The sequence below is a fragment of the Tetrao urogallus genome (assembly GCF_951394365.1).
Source record: "Tetrao urogallus genome assembly, chromosome: 1".
NCBI classification, from domain to species: domain Eukaryota; kingdom Metazoa; phylum Chordata; class Aves; order Galliformes; family Phasianidae; genus Tetrao; species Tetrao urogallus.
Window position 1 is genome coordinate 159053300 of NC_136813.1, and position 18366 is coordinate 159071665.

Genomic DNA, 18366 nt, shown 5'->3' on the forward strand with positions numbered 1-18366 from the left:
CACTGCCTTACGCCCTGCTTAGCACCACGTCTTCCAAAGCCATGCACATGTCCGTGCAGCTGTATATTTTCATCGCATGTCACTCCCAAATAAATTATTCAGCACTGTTAGATTAGTTATAAATGACACCAATCAATTAACACCACAGCCGGCCGTCTTTGGGGCTTTTGTCACAGGCCAGGATGGTAAAGCTCTTGCCTCCACATCTCCCAGTAAGAAGGATTATGTTAATGACAGCTTATTTTTATAGAATTTTTAATTGATGAGCAATACGTGTGGACTCACTGTGCTAACATTAGGTCTAGAGAGAGCTAATCTCTTGAAGGAGAATGCGATACGAGCAGAGCTGCCCTTCCCCAAACAAAAGCCCCACTTGTACGTGGCACCAAGCAATAATATGAGCTTGCTGCTGTCAGCTGTCAGAGCGTTTCACAGGACTTTACACTAAATATATGGGCCTTTTCCTGACAGAGGGCTGAGCAGGCCTTTGAGAAGGCCACACACTGACATACACTTCGTTGCTGCTCTGTAATAAGGTGAAAAACTGGGGTGGCTCCGGGTCATGTGCAACAAAGACAGCAGGAGCCTGTATTGAAAAATACTCAACCCCAGAATGGCTTTGCTGTTGTGCATGTGGAGTAAGTAATGAAGAGAGCTGTGTTTCAGTGCTGGCAGAGGATAACACAGCTGATCCAGTGTCTTCTGTGCTTTTTTAAAGAGCAGTAAAGCTTCACGATGATGGATAAATGCTATTATTGTGCATTAAATGTGTGTGTTAAGAACAGAGAGCAGTATGATGCTTACTTCTTCAATAAAGACTGACCATGCGTCTCTAACTGCTTGAGTGTTTTATATCTAAACCATTCCTGTAGCCCGAGGACTGAAACCATGCTGCTCACAGTCCAGTTGAATTCACTGTGCAATGTCACCAAGAATTGTTCAAAAACACACACATGGTACGTGGACATGGATTGATTCATTAAAGGTGATAGTAGAGTCTGAACTGGAGGGTGCAGTGAAGATGATGGTGAATTTTAATGTGGCCAGTGGCTACTGTTCAGCAAATATGAAATTGGAAATCAATGCTAGCTGTTAAATACAAATGGATGCTGCTTTCTCAGTTGAAGCTGTCTTCCATTCCTAGTCTTTCAGTATGCCAGGGGATTGCTGGTGTGAGTGAAGAAATCTCAGCTTCACAGCAGTGCCACTGCCCAGGAGTTGCGTGAATGCGTTTGAACATAAGGTTATAACTGTTTATAGATCTCGTGCTCAGGGGGAAACTTGAGGGAGTGTTTGATGGTGCAGTGGTGCCTGAACCTGCTGACACCTTGACACTGGCCTGAGGCATGAGATCAGAGTGCAAACCCTGCAAGCTAGGAGTGACCACATTCCAGCTTGGAGGTGGTATAGGAGAAGTGTGACATACCCAGTCACAGGTGCAAGGAAATGCTACCAGATGTCCCCTGGCTGCTGGTAGGAGTGGCTGGAAGGGAAATGTCTGCCTCTGCCTGCCCGGGAAGCAAAGTCCCCTGTGGTGGAGATGCAGCGTGTACTTGGGAGCGCGGAGGAAGCACCAGGAGGTCCGTGCTATATTTTGTCTAGGGCAGCAATCTGCCACAACCCAGCTGTGTTCCTGTATAAGGTGTTTTAGCCTCTGATGCAGTGGCATCTTGTGTTCTTCACTTCTATCTTCAACACATAATGTGTACGATGGAAAAAACGTTGTTTTCTCATAATAAAATACTAGAGAACACAGTGACCCCCTCCTCTGAAGCAATGCAATGAAGGAATGAGTATCCCAACCTCATTTAAATGTTTGCTGGCTCTGTTGACGCTGAAACATGGAGCAAATTCTGTAATTAAATGAGAAAACAATAAACACAAGTAGCAAGCTATTGGTTTTCATTAATCCCCATCTAGAATATTTTTAAACTGTGTCTAACAAAACGAGCATCATATTTTAAAAGCTCATCCTCCAGATCTCTCAAGTGTAACGAGTGATGTTTATCACTTCCTTTATGAAAATGTAGCTTCTCTCTCCCTTTTGCACTGCAGCAGCAGAGGAAGATTGGGGGCAATTCCCAGGTAAGGGTAAGGTACAATGGGGATTTACAGTATGTAACTGGATGTGCACTGGAATGTGCACTGGAAACAAACATGAATACTCCTGTGTGAGTATGATAGCGGTATTGGTGTAATCAGCTCTTCTTGGGTAAATAAACAAGATGAGCTGATCTGTTCACAGTGAGGGACATGGAAGACGTGGTCACTACACAGCACAGGGAAGTCAGGATGGCAGAAAGACTTTGAGAACTTCCAGCCTACAGCCTGGCATTGGAATAAACCAACATGGTCTTATGTATTGAGTCACAGACAAGCTCCATCTAACACAGCTGGTCCTGCCACCAGGGGCAGAACTCACGTGAGGACATTCGCAGGACATCAGATGTGGTTAGAAGGGACAGTAGTGCATCAGCTCCACTGTGTTATACTGACCCGTGTCAAAATTTACCTGCCTTCCCCCACTGTTTATTTTAATTTTACCTTGTGTTGGCTCCCACATGACAGCAGTGTTTTTCTCATTTCCATGCTATCCTCGAGCCTGCAATGGCAACTGGGTATCTATTTCTCCTTGACTAGTATGCAGGAATTGAACTAATAAGGTTGAAGCATTCATGATTCCCAGCTACTTTGGCCAACATTTTAACACTATCAGATGAAGTTTCATAATTTGAAGTTTATTGGAGCTGATGATCAAAATGGGAGGGAGGAGTGAAGTGTTGCTAACACATCTCTAGAAATTATTCATTTTGTGAATGTTAGAGGGTTTTTAAAAAATAAAAAATAAAATAAAATAAAAAAGATATTTGACATTTCAACCAAGTCTGAAAGCTTCAGGATTTAATTGCAGTAAAATCAATGGTGCACCAGAAGTAATGAAGTGTGCCTGAATTATTCTGACATAGATATAATTGCCGTATAACTCCCGCAGCAGGGCCTGGTCCCCCCACCACAGTCAGCATCTCATTGTTTGCCAAGAGTAAAGATGTCAAGAGCCAGTGGGGCAGAGAGCAATTAGCCAAGGTGATCTCCCTGCCTGCTTTTGTGCTTTTGAACGATGAATAGCAAACAGCATGTGTGAAGAGGAAAGAGTGCTAGAAGAAGATGGCTTGCTGGCATCCTGAGCACGCTTCACACTCCAGTGGTAGAGAAGATGAGTGTGGAGGTGATGTGGGAGTAGAGCAAAGGCTGGTGCAGAGGGTTTTGTTCAGGTGGGAGGTGTGGGTAGAAAGCAGCAGTGTTCTCTGTTGCAACTGAGTTTTGACTTTCACTGCTGTACAGAAAAATCAGGATGAAATGTCCTGCAAACTATCATCTGCCACCTCTTAGAAGCATGGCATTGCACAGGGTTAGGGGAGAATAAGGCACAGAGCCAGAGAGTGATAGAAACCAGTGTGAAGACTCTGTCCTCCTAAAGGACTCTGTGGGGCAAGCATCTCTGCTCAGGGTTTCTTACTGAGTTGTCTCTGTTGCCTTTTCTTCTCTTGGAGTGAAACATATCTAAGACGTGGTGACAGCAAGGTGAATGTCTTCCCTGGCGTGAGGATACTTTGCTCCACACCTCCTCTGCTGGAGATAAGCAAGGCACCAGGTTTCAGCTTATTTTACTGCAGAAGCTCCCTTATACACAAAATTACTGTGCCTTCGTTAAAAGCACTTAATTCAGCTGGGTGAAATGCAATGTAGGTCTGCCTACTGATGCAATTCCTGAGCCACAGGGGCAGCTTTTGTGATGAATAGATAGAAAGATAATTTGATAGATTACTATTAAGCCTTCCCTCTCTCTTTCTCTCTCTCTTTTACAAATAGATCATTTACAAGCTCAGGGAGATGTAATGGGGATATACAGTCATCTGGACTTTTTCTAAAAATAATACAAGATAAATTTAGTTAATGAGTTCAGCATGTATATGTTTTAATAGCTTTCATCTGCTACAGTGTCATACTGGTTCCTATAGTATACATCATTGCTTCTTTCAGCACATGTAAATGGAATAGAAGGCATAATTCAAATTCCCACAGAAAATAACTTGCTTTTAGTTAAGAATAAAAACAAATGCAGCAGCAATCGTACAGGCAGTATATCAAAAGTTGGGCAAACTTCTGCACTTTTACTCAGGAAAATAATCCCTACTGACTTCCTAACCTCAGTATGATAAACAGGGCTGTATTTTCTGAAGAAATTTCATGTTGAAGTATATTTCATAGTAGCTCCTAATACCAAAGGCGCTTAGGAAACTTTCCATATGTGTAGCTGAAACAGAGTGGATGAGCTCTCTACATTAATAGACAACACAACCAATCAATTAGTATAAGGACTATCTCTCCATAATCACTTGACTTGTTCATACATCATCTAACTACAGTGCTACTAAAGCAAGATGTTATAAAAAGCCTGCATTTGTTCATGAAGTCAACACTTTTAGACAAGACTCCTGTACCTATCAGTATAAGTTACAAGAACAACTGGTCTAAAACAGTGGATTAAAATCTGAGGTGCAAGATGAAATATGCTGCACGTCTCCTAGTGGTGAACTAGGCCTACTCTTTGGACCCACTTCTGCTTATTAAGACAGGGCCACGCCAATGTTGCTCAAATAACTGGATGGTGGCCTGCTATACACAACTATGGACAAGGCTTGCACTTGCAAGCTGAATTTGCAAAGAAGTGTTAAGAAAGTTATTTTCAGGCTGGCCTTATTGCATATTGGTGGTTAAAGTCATGAGGGCATCAGTAACAGTGTAACCCTTTGCTTCTGCCTTTGGAACTAAGTGTTTGAGATGTAAAATGTGTCTCCTCTCTTCTCACAAGATCGTTATTTTGTTTCATCATGTTCTCTGTTCCTATGATGATGTCCCAATTCTTAGCCGGGAAATCAGTTGAGAATGGGCTGGTAGGGGTAAAGAGTGATGTACAGAAGCTTGCTGGCCAATATTTTCTAACTGCAGGTACTCTTCAAAGAATTTTTACCTGGATAAAGTATTTTAATATAAAATATACCAATGGAATGAGATATTCAGTATGAAACTATGAAGCAGAAGTTGGTGTATCTCTTCCCTTCACCTTGATCTTAATCTACATCAGCAAGGTTTGTTCTTGTCCACGTGAAGATGGCTGCTGTTGACTTCAGTGGGATTAGGTATTAGAAATGTGCAGAGGGAATGACACAAGACAGCATTTCACAGCCTTTCTGCACAGAAAGAATTAAAATACCAGGTGCAAATTCAGGGAGAAGAAAGATGCAGATGTTGCATTTGCTGCGTTTAGAAATAGGTGGCCAAAAATCAATACTCCTTATGCATAGCTTTGAAATATGCTGCCTAAGGTGACTTGGACGCTACAGTGATGTGTGTCCTAGAGATCTGATCAATACAACATCTGCTCCAAAGGCCTACCTTAGTGAAAACTGGTGTGACTCCTGACTTCTCAGAACGTGGTGAACTCCTGCAGAAAGTAAGCACAAGCGCACTCTCTAATCAAATGTGATTATTGCAAGTAATGTTTCAGGTACAGTTTGCTATATAATACACTTATTGTACTAAATTCTAAAAAAAAAGATCAGATCTGTCTGGAAGATTTTTTATGAGAAGTAGAAAATACGTGCTCAATGCAGTAAACTTGGCTGATAAATGTACACTATTTTGCTTTGTTCAAAAGTATAAGTTTGTTCTTCTTCTACTCCATGCCTAAATTCACTGTGTAGGTATGTACAAGAAATGCACTAATTTAATATGACATCTTTCCTTGTACCTCTTGTCTTCTACTATGACCTTATAAGTCTTTCAAATTGAAATACAGTGGGAAGCAATGAGGCAAAGATTACAGATGAAGAGCTGTAAGGGCAATGGAAAATCCCTTAGGCGTTCCCAAAATATTTCCACGTCCAAAGGAAATTCCTTTTATCTTGAGGCTGATATTGTACCAGAACACTTTCCATTTAATGCCACTTTTATTCATGTTCATCGAATCACCAGCGTTCCTAAGAAACCCACACTTAAAACCCATGGTTAGATTTGTCAGAACTGTAGAAATCATGGAGAGCAAACTTGTAGGAGGACACTTGTGTGTAAGGATAACTGAGGCCCACTAGCATAGATATTCTTACCTTCCTACTGCAAAGAAACAAAAACACGTTAGAAATTCCCATACTTTACACAATAATGAGAGAGAAGTAGAAAAACAATATCAAAATGCCCCACTGCTCCCAACTGGAACTGCACAAACACTGATATTTTCTACACACTACTGCTTCCTTTCTAAAAACTATTTACAATTCAACTCTCTGAACTCAGTTAAAAACAAATCCAATAGGAACAATGAGTTCAAAGGCAGGATTCCCTTATCATCATCAGTTGTATTTATGGGCACTGGTCAGAAATGTTTTGTGCATCTTTGAGGTCTCCTTTCAGTTAAATATCTGCCTTCTTTAGCTGAGATGAAAGGTCTTGGAACTACAAGTACACTGTGCCCTTCGTTGTCTTAGTACCAGAATGAATGTATGATAGAAAAGAAAACCATTTGCATTTATTTAATCCATCAGGAAGATGGCACAGTTTGAAAGGAGTGTATATGAGTATAAGAAATTGAAAGAGCCATTCTGCTTTCTGGAGCTGAGGCACATGCATTTATTACTTTTTTAAAGGTTACTTTTAATGATGCTATTGGGAAGCACTTTCTGAAAGGGGTATTCTGAGTGCAGCACTATTATTCATAACAAATTAGTCATACTGCATCATCAAAACAGAAAACAATGAAACTAAGGAGTCAGGGCTCTAATTTGCTCTCATGTGTGCTGGTGGGACTCCATGGGACTGATTTTCTGGCTGGGCTGAGCTGTATCAGAAAAGACAGTTGCAGCCTGGAGGCTGTTCCACACTGCTGAGGCTGAGGACCGCAGGTGGCCACTTCCCTGCTCTCTTTCCCCTCCCATGGGATACGCAGCCAGTCCAGGAGGCTGTCTGTCTTCTCCCTTGGTGCTAGTGGGGTGGTATGAGGCACTGCTGGATGAGAAAGAGTCACTCTTCTTACCAAGATTAAGGAATTGCAGAAGCCCGTTTTTTTTCATGCCCCCTGAAAAGCAAGAAAGACATAAGAATGTTATGGCAGAATATGTAGAAAGATACCTTTCTGCTCTGTTCAAATAATACAATGTTCTGTGTTCTGATTAAGCTTTGTGGTGTTAGCATTTTTAACATGCATTCTTAATTAAAAAGAGCTGGAACAAAAGTCCATTCTTGGTCTGGGGCTGTGCCGGAGATCACAGGTGGATCTCTGTCACATAACAGAATGAGAACTCCAAAGACCGAATGCACATGCTTGGATTGGAACTGTGCTCTCAGCGAGGTTTCCAACAACACAGTACAGTTGACAAATTGTGGCACCATTTTAGAGAAGCAAGCTCAAAATCTGCCCTTGACATTTGAGCCTCCCTCCAGTTTAGACCAGAAGTTTTGATTCTGACAAACTAGTATTTCATTCTAGGTCTGTTGTTAAAAAGCTTCCTCCCTGCTCTTTTTCAGCATCCTTGCAGCATGCAGTATATAAACTGCATAGTAGAAAATCAAACAAGTAACCAAGCTAGTAGCAGTTAGCTGGTGCATGAGCTATCATCATCATCTGAGCAGTTCTCCCCCTCCCCCTGCTTGCCTGCTTGTTGCAAAGTATTAAATCACTGTAAGAGCACTGCCCTAAAAAGAGCTCCCTAGGAAAGCAGCTGTAGTAAGCTGGGGCTGGCTTCATCTTTCTGTATTTGTAACTGTGGTGGATGGGGGTGAGACAGCTATGTGGGCAGGGAAGTAATTGGAAGTAATCACAAAACAGACTTACATAAGTGCAATGATGCATACAAGTAGTCTTTGGAGATTACAGATATTTGGGTTGGGAGAGAAGCTTTAAATGGAACTGACCTTGTAAAACATGCTCCCTTATGCTCAGGCTTATAATCATGGGTGGGCTGGATGATCTATTTTAAAAATGCCTGGCTCACATTAACCACACAGTTTTTATAGAGAGTTTTCAGGCACTTGTTTGAGTACCGATCTGGCTTGCAAGTGGTTAATGGAAACAAGCATGAATATTTTGTGTAGCACCTCAGACAGCACTCCCATGCAATGTTTTGACATAAGAAAACACTTTCTTTCAGGAAAATAATGTACTAATAATACAAGGGTTTCTACTAGGACAGTAGATTTTCAGTTGCTGATTTGGATTTATTTTTAGCAGGAAGAGGAATTAGAGAAAAAGATCTAATAAGCAGGGAGATTCTCCTAAGAAGAACTGGTCAAAATTAGTTCCTTTTATTATAGCACAGAATCTAATCAGCCCATCAATAATAAGCAAGCCATTTAGCTTGGTAAATTTGTGCAGGAAAGAAATGCTGCATCTTTTTGCATTTTGAGTGGAGGCAGAGCTGGGCTGGAAGGGGCAAAGCAGAATTTATAAAGAAGTTCAGGGCTGCGCTTTTCAGGCTCTGGCTGCAGCAGCCAGTGATTCACTTTAGAAAGGAAGAGCATGAGTAGAGGATATCTTCAATTTGTGGAGTTCTGATTACATGTACCTGATGTGAACTTTTACACAGCTCCACTTTGGGGCAGAATGAAAATTTTCTTAGGAATAGCTTAGTTTCCTCTGTGACATGAAAAAAAAAAAAAGTATTTTCTTTCCCTCTCTTTCTAATTGCTCAACTAGAATTGAGAACATTGCTAGTTTTCTGCCAAAAATCAAGTTTCCTGTAAGGAAACTCTTTCTTATCCGTGTGTCCAATTTCTGACTGCCTTCATGTATACAACATTCATCACTTCAGTGTCTGAATGCAGCATCACACTTCCAGGAAACCAAACCAAATTCACATCTGACACCAGTGACTCAGGAACTTACATCAGAGTAATGTACTAAAACATGCTCTTTGTATAAGAAATGGGAATTGTTAAAAGTGTTTTCAAAGAAGTTGCCTCTGATCTTTTGCTTCCTGCAACCTCGGACTCCCTTAAAATCCTTCACTGTGATTCAGTTTTGTTTTTTTCTTCCAGCCAATCTTCAATTGCTAACCTCTACACAGGCTTTCAAAGTGGATGCTGTCCAGAAATCCTATTACAATAAATTTACTGTATTAGAAAAATCTAGAGGAAATAAGATATGGTCTTATTATTAAGTCTGACTGTTCACTATTGCCAGTTTCTCATCTAGCCCTTTGCTTATTGTCATTTTATTCTGCACTTAATCTCATTTAAAAGTATAGGTGCTTTAGTGTGAGGACCTTCCATTTGCTTTCTTTCAAGTGCCTTCTGCATATATGACACCACATTTAAAGGAATTATTTCAGAAACAGTTCCTTCCATGTTGTCTCTCTTTACTGTGCTTTCCATGTTTGTGATGTTAAGGACATAAATTTTTGTTACAAAAGCTTAATTAACAGTTGTGAGCCCAACTAGAACATATTTCTGTAACTTTCAGTTTCCTGTGTCATAAGCAGTGGGGCCAGATTTCCTGAACTTTCAGAGAGACTGACTATTGTAACAACCCCAGATCCTTTTCTTCCTTGCTGCTTTCCAGCCACTCTGCCCCAAGCCTGTCACATTGCCTGGAATTGTTGTGACCAAAGTGCAGGACCCTGCACCTGGACTTGTTGAACCTCATCCCACTGGCCTCAGCCCAGAGATCCAGCCTGTCCAGATCCCTCTGAAAGGCCTTTCTACCCTCAGGCAGATCAACATTTCCTCCCAACTCGGTGACATCTGCAAACTTACTGAGGGTGCTTTTAATGCCCTTGTCCAGGTCATCAATAAAGATATTAAAAGGACAGGCCCCAGTATCAACCTCTGGTATGCTCCATCCCTGGAGGCATCCAAAACCAGGCTGGATGTGGCTCTGGGCAGCCTGGTCTATCGGTTGATGCCCTTCCCACAGCATGGGATTGAAACTAAATGATGACTGAGGTCCTTTTCAACCCAGACCATTCTATGATTCTATGAAATGAACACCACTCATGATCGGTCTCCAGCTGGATTTAACTCCATTCACCATCACTCTGTGGGCCCAGCTCTCCAGCCAGTTCTTCAGCCAGCAGAGAGTGTATATTTGCAGATGGATCAGATATCACCAACTCTGAATTAAAAATGAGTTGTATGTGAGAGTGCATATCTCTGAAGAAGTCTTTCTGACCACTTACTTGAGCAAGCAGATCTGTCCTACTGAGGTGGATGACCACCCCAGGCTTGCAGGCTGACACTGCACCAGAGGACACCTGCCCCAGAGAACAGCTCTTCCCACTTTTGCAGTGCTGGCTGGGAAACCAAGCAGTGCTGCGAGCTCTGAGTTCAGGCCTTGAGGCCTGAAAGCAGGGCTGCACCCAGTGAGCAGCATGGCTACTGCCGGGCAGTGGGACAACAGTGCCAGTGTGCTGGCCTTGGTTGTGCGGGCAGCCTGAGCCTTGCCTGTCATGCAACTCCAAGAGGGAAAAAGTGCATTCTTTACTGGCTGCTGGAATATAGAAAAAAATTACAACGAGTTTTTATGCTCTGTTACAAAGGTATTACGCCTCCCTCCTTCATCTTTAAAACCGGTTTGCAAATCAAAATAGAGAGGGTTTTTTTCTACCCGCTGATGGCTGGTGAGGCAGTGATCCCTTCCCCATGCAGGATGCCGAGTCCCAGCAGTGCTGGCTGCTGCAGCACTTCGTGCCACCTAGTGGCGACAGCGACATCGTGCCGCATCCTGGCCAACCTCTTCCTGAGGAACAGCAGTAACCAGCGTGCTTTCAATTGCCGAGCCGCGGTGTCTTACGTTACCGTTCCGTACCCTGTATGCTCATGTAAGTTTGCCTCCAAACTGCACTTTAGCCCTCAGAAGACTGTAGATAACACCCCGTTGAAAGTAAATGCCAGAGGCAAGTGCTGACATTTGCAGCTTCGCCTGCCCACTGCAGGCAGCCCCTGCCTGGCTCTTGCAGCCAGAGGCTACGTGCTTGTAATAAAGCAGAATACAGAGTCATGCAGTCCTCCAGTGCCACTTCTGTAGCTCTCTACTTTTGACTAAGTCATAATGTAGCTGTGAATGGCCCCTATATTGCCTGGAAACCCTGGAAGGTACAGTTTGAAGAGAAATGTTTGTAAGTTTTATTTAACTGATTTTGTATTTCATGTTCACTTATGATCATTGTCTAAACTTTGCTCCGACTAGGTCTGCTTAACAACTGGCTGTCAGCAAACCTTCAGCAAATTCTAAATCGCATTTTTTCCATCTGTCTTTGTTCACTGACCCTGGCAGCAACGTGCTTTTGAAGGTTTGTTATCTTTCTGCTGTGTGATTTTACCCAGAGAGTGAGAAAAAAGTATCTATCCACACTGTGTCATTGGAGTTACATCAGGAAAGAATCTGCATCAGGACCTTTATCGACCAAAACACAACAGAAGAAACTGTTGACTTCCATCATTCTGCACTGAACAAGCCAGAGTACAGGCTACAGCTTTAACGAATAGACTGCAGTGGAAAATTTCTCATATTGTACATTCATGCACAGTTTAATGGATTCAGGCCAAGCCTGAAAAGAAAGTCAGCACTCAAATCTTCAGAGAAACTGCCGTGCCACAAAATCTGCATTGTCCCCACCCAGAGACTGCAGATTTGCCCTGCCTGGTGCCAGGCAGGAACCATCCCACAACCCATGTGCTGCAGAAGCCAGGCCCTGGGGGGAGTGGGGGTGGGATGACAGGAGGACATGGTGTTGCTTCCACTCTGTTCTGGAAAATATTAGAGATGAGCTTTAAATTAAAACCCCTATGATTTATTCTGGTAGAAACTGCTGATAAAAGGTGTTGCTGGACCTAACCCTCATTCCATCACATTAACAGTTGTTCCTGCTCCCTATGGGATGTGCAGGCCCCGGCCTCCTCCTTACAGCAAGGTTTCTGCTGCAAGGATTAGCCAAGTGCCCAGGAAACAAACACCACTTTTGAGTCTGACATAATGCCAGTAAGGCTTTCAGGCATTTTCTCTGTACTTCTTAAATAATCCAATCCAAAACACAACAAAAAGTATGCCTGAGAGATGAGCTGCAGCTCTCAATGAATGTAAAAAATGGATTAGAAAAGTATCGTTTATTTTGTTTATTGAGGATTAAGCATTGTATAGACAGAAGAAACATGAGAAACATATCTTCTTTAAGCTGTCTTAATACCACGCTTTCAGTGTTGAGTACATGTCAAGAGTGGAGTAAGTAGACGTAGAAAGAGTAGGAGGAAAATCACTTGGAAGAGCTGCTGCATTACAGTTGTATTGTAAAGTCATAGAACAGATGCAGCATGTTATAACAGGAACTAATGTAACATCTCCAAGAGCAAATTGTTTATGTGAGGATGACTGTCTGGGAGGGAGATAAGGCTGTGAGCAGAAAAAGACACCAAACACATTGACATTCAAATGATTTTTTAAACTTGAAAAGCCATTGATTTCACAGAGACTGCCAGCAAGTCCTGTGCTTAAGGGAGAGATCCAAAATGCTGAGAAAACCAAAATGCTCATTTTTGTGTAAGACACAGCAGATGTGACAATAGAATCAAGTTGGATTGCCTTATTCGATCCTGTTGCTACTGCTCAATTAACATGTCCAATGATTTTTGAACACTTTTTGATATTATTTCTGCTAAGTCCAATTTCTGATAAAAGCAGGGCAGGTGAAGACTTTCCTCTTTCCTTTCTTTTTTTCTTCCTCAACACAAAGTAAGGTTTTTGAAAAATCTGAAGCTTTTGCATTGAAAAATTATGATTTTATCATCAGATGATTACACACGAAATATTTAACTTCCAATTATTTCCACACAGTATTGTATCTACCAGACTATGTGGGAGGTAAATACCATCCTGGAGACTATATGTGGACAGATAGATAGCTATTTGACTACTGTTCAGCCCCAAATACTAGGTGACTAGAGGATAAGAGGTTATTATACATAATTCTTTTTAGGCCTCTTAGCAGAGATGATGAATCAATGACGCTATGGCTAGATCTGGCATGCAAAGCAGCTAATGTGGTCTGTGGAAAGGAGACACCTTCAGCAGACTGTGCCTCTGAGTTTGCTCCATTGATTTTACTGAGAGCTATGTAAGAGAAGGAAATTGCAGGACTTGCTTCCAGGTACTGTTATAGAAAGAAAAACCCTAATGAAATTATATTTGGACATGTACTTCTGCAAGTCAAGTATTTTGAAAGGAATCCAAACTATCATATTTAGTGGCACGCATTTTCTCAGAAGTACTGAAAGCACCAGTGTGTCTGAAATCGAAAAGGCATGCGAGATTAAGTTGATTGAAACTGGACTTCTGGGCATCAAGACTGAGTAAACGTGATAAGGACCAGATTGCTGGTTGGGTGGCAATTTCCAGCAGTGAATGGGAGCTTTAGATTTTGCTACCAAAAAAATGCTATAAAGCACTCTGTTTGTTCAAACCAGTTGTCAACATGGCAAAGCCCACTGTGCTCATTTTGTGAAGGCCCTGAGAACATCCACCTCTAGGATGCCAAACTCTCAAGGCCTGGGAATGATGCCATCATGGATGAGGCACTCCAGGAACACCCTCATCTTGAAGAAATAATTTCGTTAAGAAATTCAAGATGACATGTCACAGTGATGTCATGTCTGCCTCTGAAGGTACTTCAGGATTTCTGCCAAATGCAGTTTACACAGAACTCTATTAGAATGGTGTCCTGGGGAGCTCCAGGCAAGGCAGGAGGTAGAATACAGTTGCGCTGGTAAATATTCAATTTCTCTGTGCTCTTGTGTGTGCCAGGCAGAAGAGAGGCTGAGACAATTAAGAAAACTCAGTTTTAGGGAGGACATACTGACAAGACCATTAAGATTTGATTAGCGTGGTACTGTTATCACCTAGCAGTCCAGGACTGGGCAAGAGCACATGCTTGTGCTGCTGCTGAATTATCCAGAGTGCACAACATGGTATTTATACTTTACATGGTCTGCAGGGAGCTGACAATACCTAATCGGACATAAAACTGGAGTGGTATGTGCAGAATATACTAAAACCAATACAAGCACAGATTTTTTTTTAGCGCCACTGAATCCCTTGCAGCACTTTGCACCTGCAGTGTTTTGTACCTGCTGTATTAAGTGCCCTAAAACATTCTTATGTGTTGCCTAACTTAATCCCAACTGAAATGCTGAGCTGCAGAAATGGAAAGCTTATGTAGAGTTCAAAAGCTCTTGACCTTGTGAACAACCCATCAACAACAGGCACACAGTAAACCAGATTCTTTTCAATAGCTAAATAAAGCTGAGACATTTACACGACCTCCTGCGTGTACCTGGTGCAAACAAAGAGCTGTTCAGGTTTGTGCTAGCCCAGATCTACGAGATCCTTGCTACTTGCAGGTTTGAGTTGATTTTGGAAGGCAGCTAGAACTGGGCTTTTTCAGATGCCCTAGTCACTTTGTATGCTCTTTGATGGGAAACAAGCTTATAAATCAGTCTTTTACAAACTTTTAAAGCCAGGTACCACCAAGGGCAGGGACACTGGTGGCAGAGACAACTGCTAGCAGCAGTAGTGGTGGCCACGGCTAGCAACAGCAGCTCTTAGTCTGGGCTGCAAAAACACAGTTAAAACTACTGGTACAATGTATTTCAAGCTATTAGTGCCATCTCTTTCAATATTTACATTATAAAAAACAGTTCTACGTACATTTTACTCAGAACATTATTCATTATCATTGTTTTATAGATAACAGATAAGATGCAGATTTTAGCACACATGATGCCACTGGCAAATTGCCCTGATAGATGGTTACTACCAAAGCAAGAACAATTTGTACAAGTTTCTTTGTCCTGGTGCTGCCAGATGAAAAATATTTGCCTCTGTGTTGATTTAGGTATACAAAATCAGAGTTTGAACACTTTCACACTGTCCTCTGAGGTGTTAGAATAGACTCATCATTCCATTTCCAGAAGGACATCAGTGGGGTGTCTGGGAAGAGGCAGAGTTGTACATTTAGATTCCAAAAAGTAAAGGGCAATGTCCTCTGTACAGTTTGGTTAATTTCCACTCTCCTAATGAGCTTTCCTTTTTAAATGGTTATGTGGCTGTTGAAGTTAGTGCCATGGAAGGGATTTGTTATTAGTACTTGTACATAGTGCCAATAGTATGACAGCAGATTATTGTTACAGAGAGCATACAGAGCCAATGGAGAAATGACAAAATTTCATTATACAGAAAGTTCAGCAAGTCTTCTATAAAACTTTTTCTGAATATGTCAGATAGTTTTGGTCACCTACCAGATGGCCCTCTGCAGTGACAATTAGCCACTTCTTCTTCCCCTTTGAGATTGAATTGCATTACCTTGCCAACCCAGCTGAGTCCACCAAGCCCAGGCCTGAGAAACTCGAGGCCACGCTTGTGTTCCCATTGTTACGGGGCCGTTACCAGTGCATCAGGCCATCCAGGGATTACACACACACTGCCAACAGGAGTTACTCCCCGAGGGGTTGTCATAACACATTACTCATGCCAGCATTGCACAATTTTGCTACCGTGGTGTGTAAATCTTAGGCGCTTTTGAAAACAAAAAGGAGATTATTACTGCATTATGAACAGTCATGTAGATTGGGAATGATTGAGTGTGTGCAGCCACAAAAATACGACAAAGCTTCCTATAGAAATAGAGACCACTTGTTTACAGCTATAAGTTGGGTATAAGCTTCTTCACTAGAGGATAAGCAGCTGTGGTTTTATTCTGCTCTCAGGCAAATGTTAGAACAAAATTAGATCAAAATGACACATGCCTTACTACTTTGCTCTTTCTTCTGAAGCAAGAAATGAAGTTAACCATTGTCACCCTTGCATCAGCAACACATTTGAGATTGTTCTGCTTCTGAGCCTCTATCCTTCTTAAAAATCTTGTGCTTTTATAATCAAAACAATCTCACAATTAGCAAATATCAAACCATGGCTACAAATCTCATGTTGTTCTCCCTTAAGAGAAGGGAGAATTTCAGAAAGCCCAAGGATGCTGATTTCAGAAGGGATCTGATCAGAGTTTCAGGATCACCCAGCGCTGACATGCAGGCTGGTAGTTCTTGGTTATAGAAGTGCTGCAGCATGTGCCTGGCCTCAAGTGGCTAAGAAATGAAGTTCTCAAAGGCAGCAGTCACTTTCGACAGTGATTTGTCCTAAGAGAGCTCACAGCGTACAAAAAAAAAAAAGTGGATGGTGGGCAGAGAGATGAACCTTCTGTCCACATTTTATATTTTTTTACTTCTTTTTCTGTTAGGATGGTGAAATACGTAGGCTTTTCAGCAATTCAGAATGAAATTGTATCCAACTGACAGGCCAGTTTAAGGTAACATCTGATGTATTTGCCAAGCCCAAGAACTATTACTGTGGCACAAAGCCAGGATATCTTCGAATCCAGATCCTTGTAAGCAAAAAAAGTGCTGTCCTTTAACAACAGCTGGATCAGCTCTGTGAGTTGAAAATAGGATTGAAATGAGTAGTAAAGTTAGAGTAGTTTTGACACTACAGTTTCTAAATGAGTTGTAAAATAAGCTGGAACAAGTTTGCACTAGAAATATTTGCTATTAAGAGTAAAACTATGGGACTTGAGGCAGGCCAGCTGTGCTTTCCTTCTTTACTCATGTACCAGTAGGTGCCAGAGGCTACAGACACTGGAGGTAGAGAACATGTTTCACTGCTCTCATTTGATTCCCCGGGGCTGACACACAGAGTTGATGGGCTCCACAGCAAGCTGTGTCTAGCCACCCTTGGCTGGAGGGAGGATTTATGACATACTGTGTGTTGTCTTTTGGCAGGACAGACCATCAGTGCTAAAGCAAAAGAAAAGAAAAAGACTGATTACTGGTTACTGATTCTTTAAGGTGTTGCTTGTAGTATAGAGGTTTGCAAGGAGCATGAGCAACAGGTCATAAGGAGGTCTCCATTTACTTAGATGGAATAGAGAACTATTCACAAGCTAATGTTCAAGTGAAAGGTGCTCAGGGAAAATCTAATTCAATCATGCACTTGAAGTCAAAACTCAAGACTGCTGAGGCCAAGAGACCCAGAGAAGGTCAAAGATAAAGATCGTGACATGCTTGAGGGATAGTGAAGCAACTGGGCAAGCAATCAAATTGAAAATAAAAATATATGAGTCATAAATTATCTATTTGAAATTGCATGTAAAAAAAGAGAATTGTGTGATTTAGAATGTGAAAATACATCTGTTAATTCATTTGAAGAACAACAATAACATCAAAATCTGGAATAAAAATCACTTAAGGCAAGATGAAATACTGATATTTGCTTCATAGGAAACAAAGGAGGACGATGGTCATCCTCCCAAGTGTTGAGGAAATCTGAAGTGACTTGAATTGCACTGAAAACTATTTGAATGTGTTATATGGAAACACTAGTTTTAATGCTATTTTTTTAACAATGGGATTCAATAAATAACAGAGACCAATTACCAAGGGATGTACATTTACATCACTCCCAGCTCATTTATTTTCCAGAAACCTCTTCATAGGTTTTCGGACACAATATTTTCCTTCTTTTCTGTGCCATAAGTTTGTGAGTATGTTGTGACTTTTTCTACACATGGATTCATTTTGACGATTGCATTATTTATTCAGCACACATGACAATATTCTTACCTGCTTAAGCATTTTAGCATTCTTACATTATATAACCTTAAACAACTGTGAATTAATTAATGTATATGCACTGAATTCAAAGTAGCTAGTATGCGTCAGCATGGTAAGGAGCATCAGGTAAGGATCCCAGCTTCCTCACATCAGGTAGTGACAATTCTTAGCTGAAAGGAGGAGAGTTAAAATACAATTTAAGGCAATCAGTGCATTCAGAGGAATATGTATTCCACTGATTCAGGATAATTTATTTTATGAAAATAGGGAAGACACAGATAAGAAATACAATACCTGGTATTTCAGGATGGAGTGGTGTCACGTTATGTATTTGCATTATAGAATCAACCTCTGAAAGCAGACAGCTCCAAACCATCTACAAACATCATCGTTTGGCTAATTGCAAAGCACTCCAAAAATACACTGAAATTATCTTTGGCCACGTTTCCTCACATATCAAAGCTGAGAGATTCCGGGCAAACCTGCAACATGTGTACTGAACAAGGAGCACGCCAGCTGGCTTTGCATGGCCTGTAACAACTCTGTGTGTTACTACAGAAAAGGTACTGAACTAGACCTGAGCAAACATCACAAATAGCTCACTGCGATTACACAGCAACTGGTTTCTTCAGTGATCCTAAGAATCTCAAATTTGATCAATAA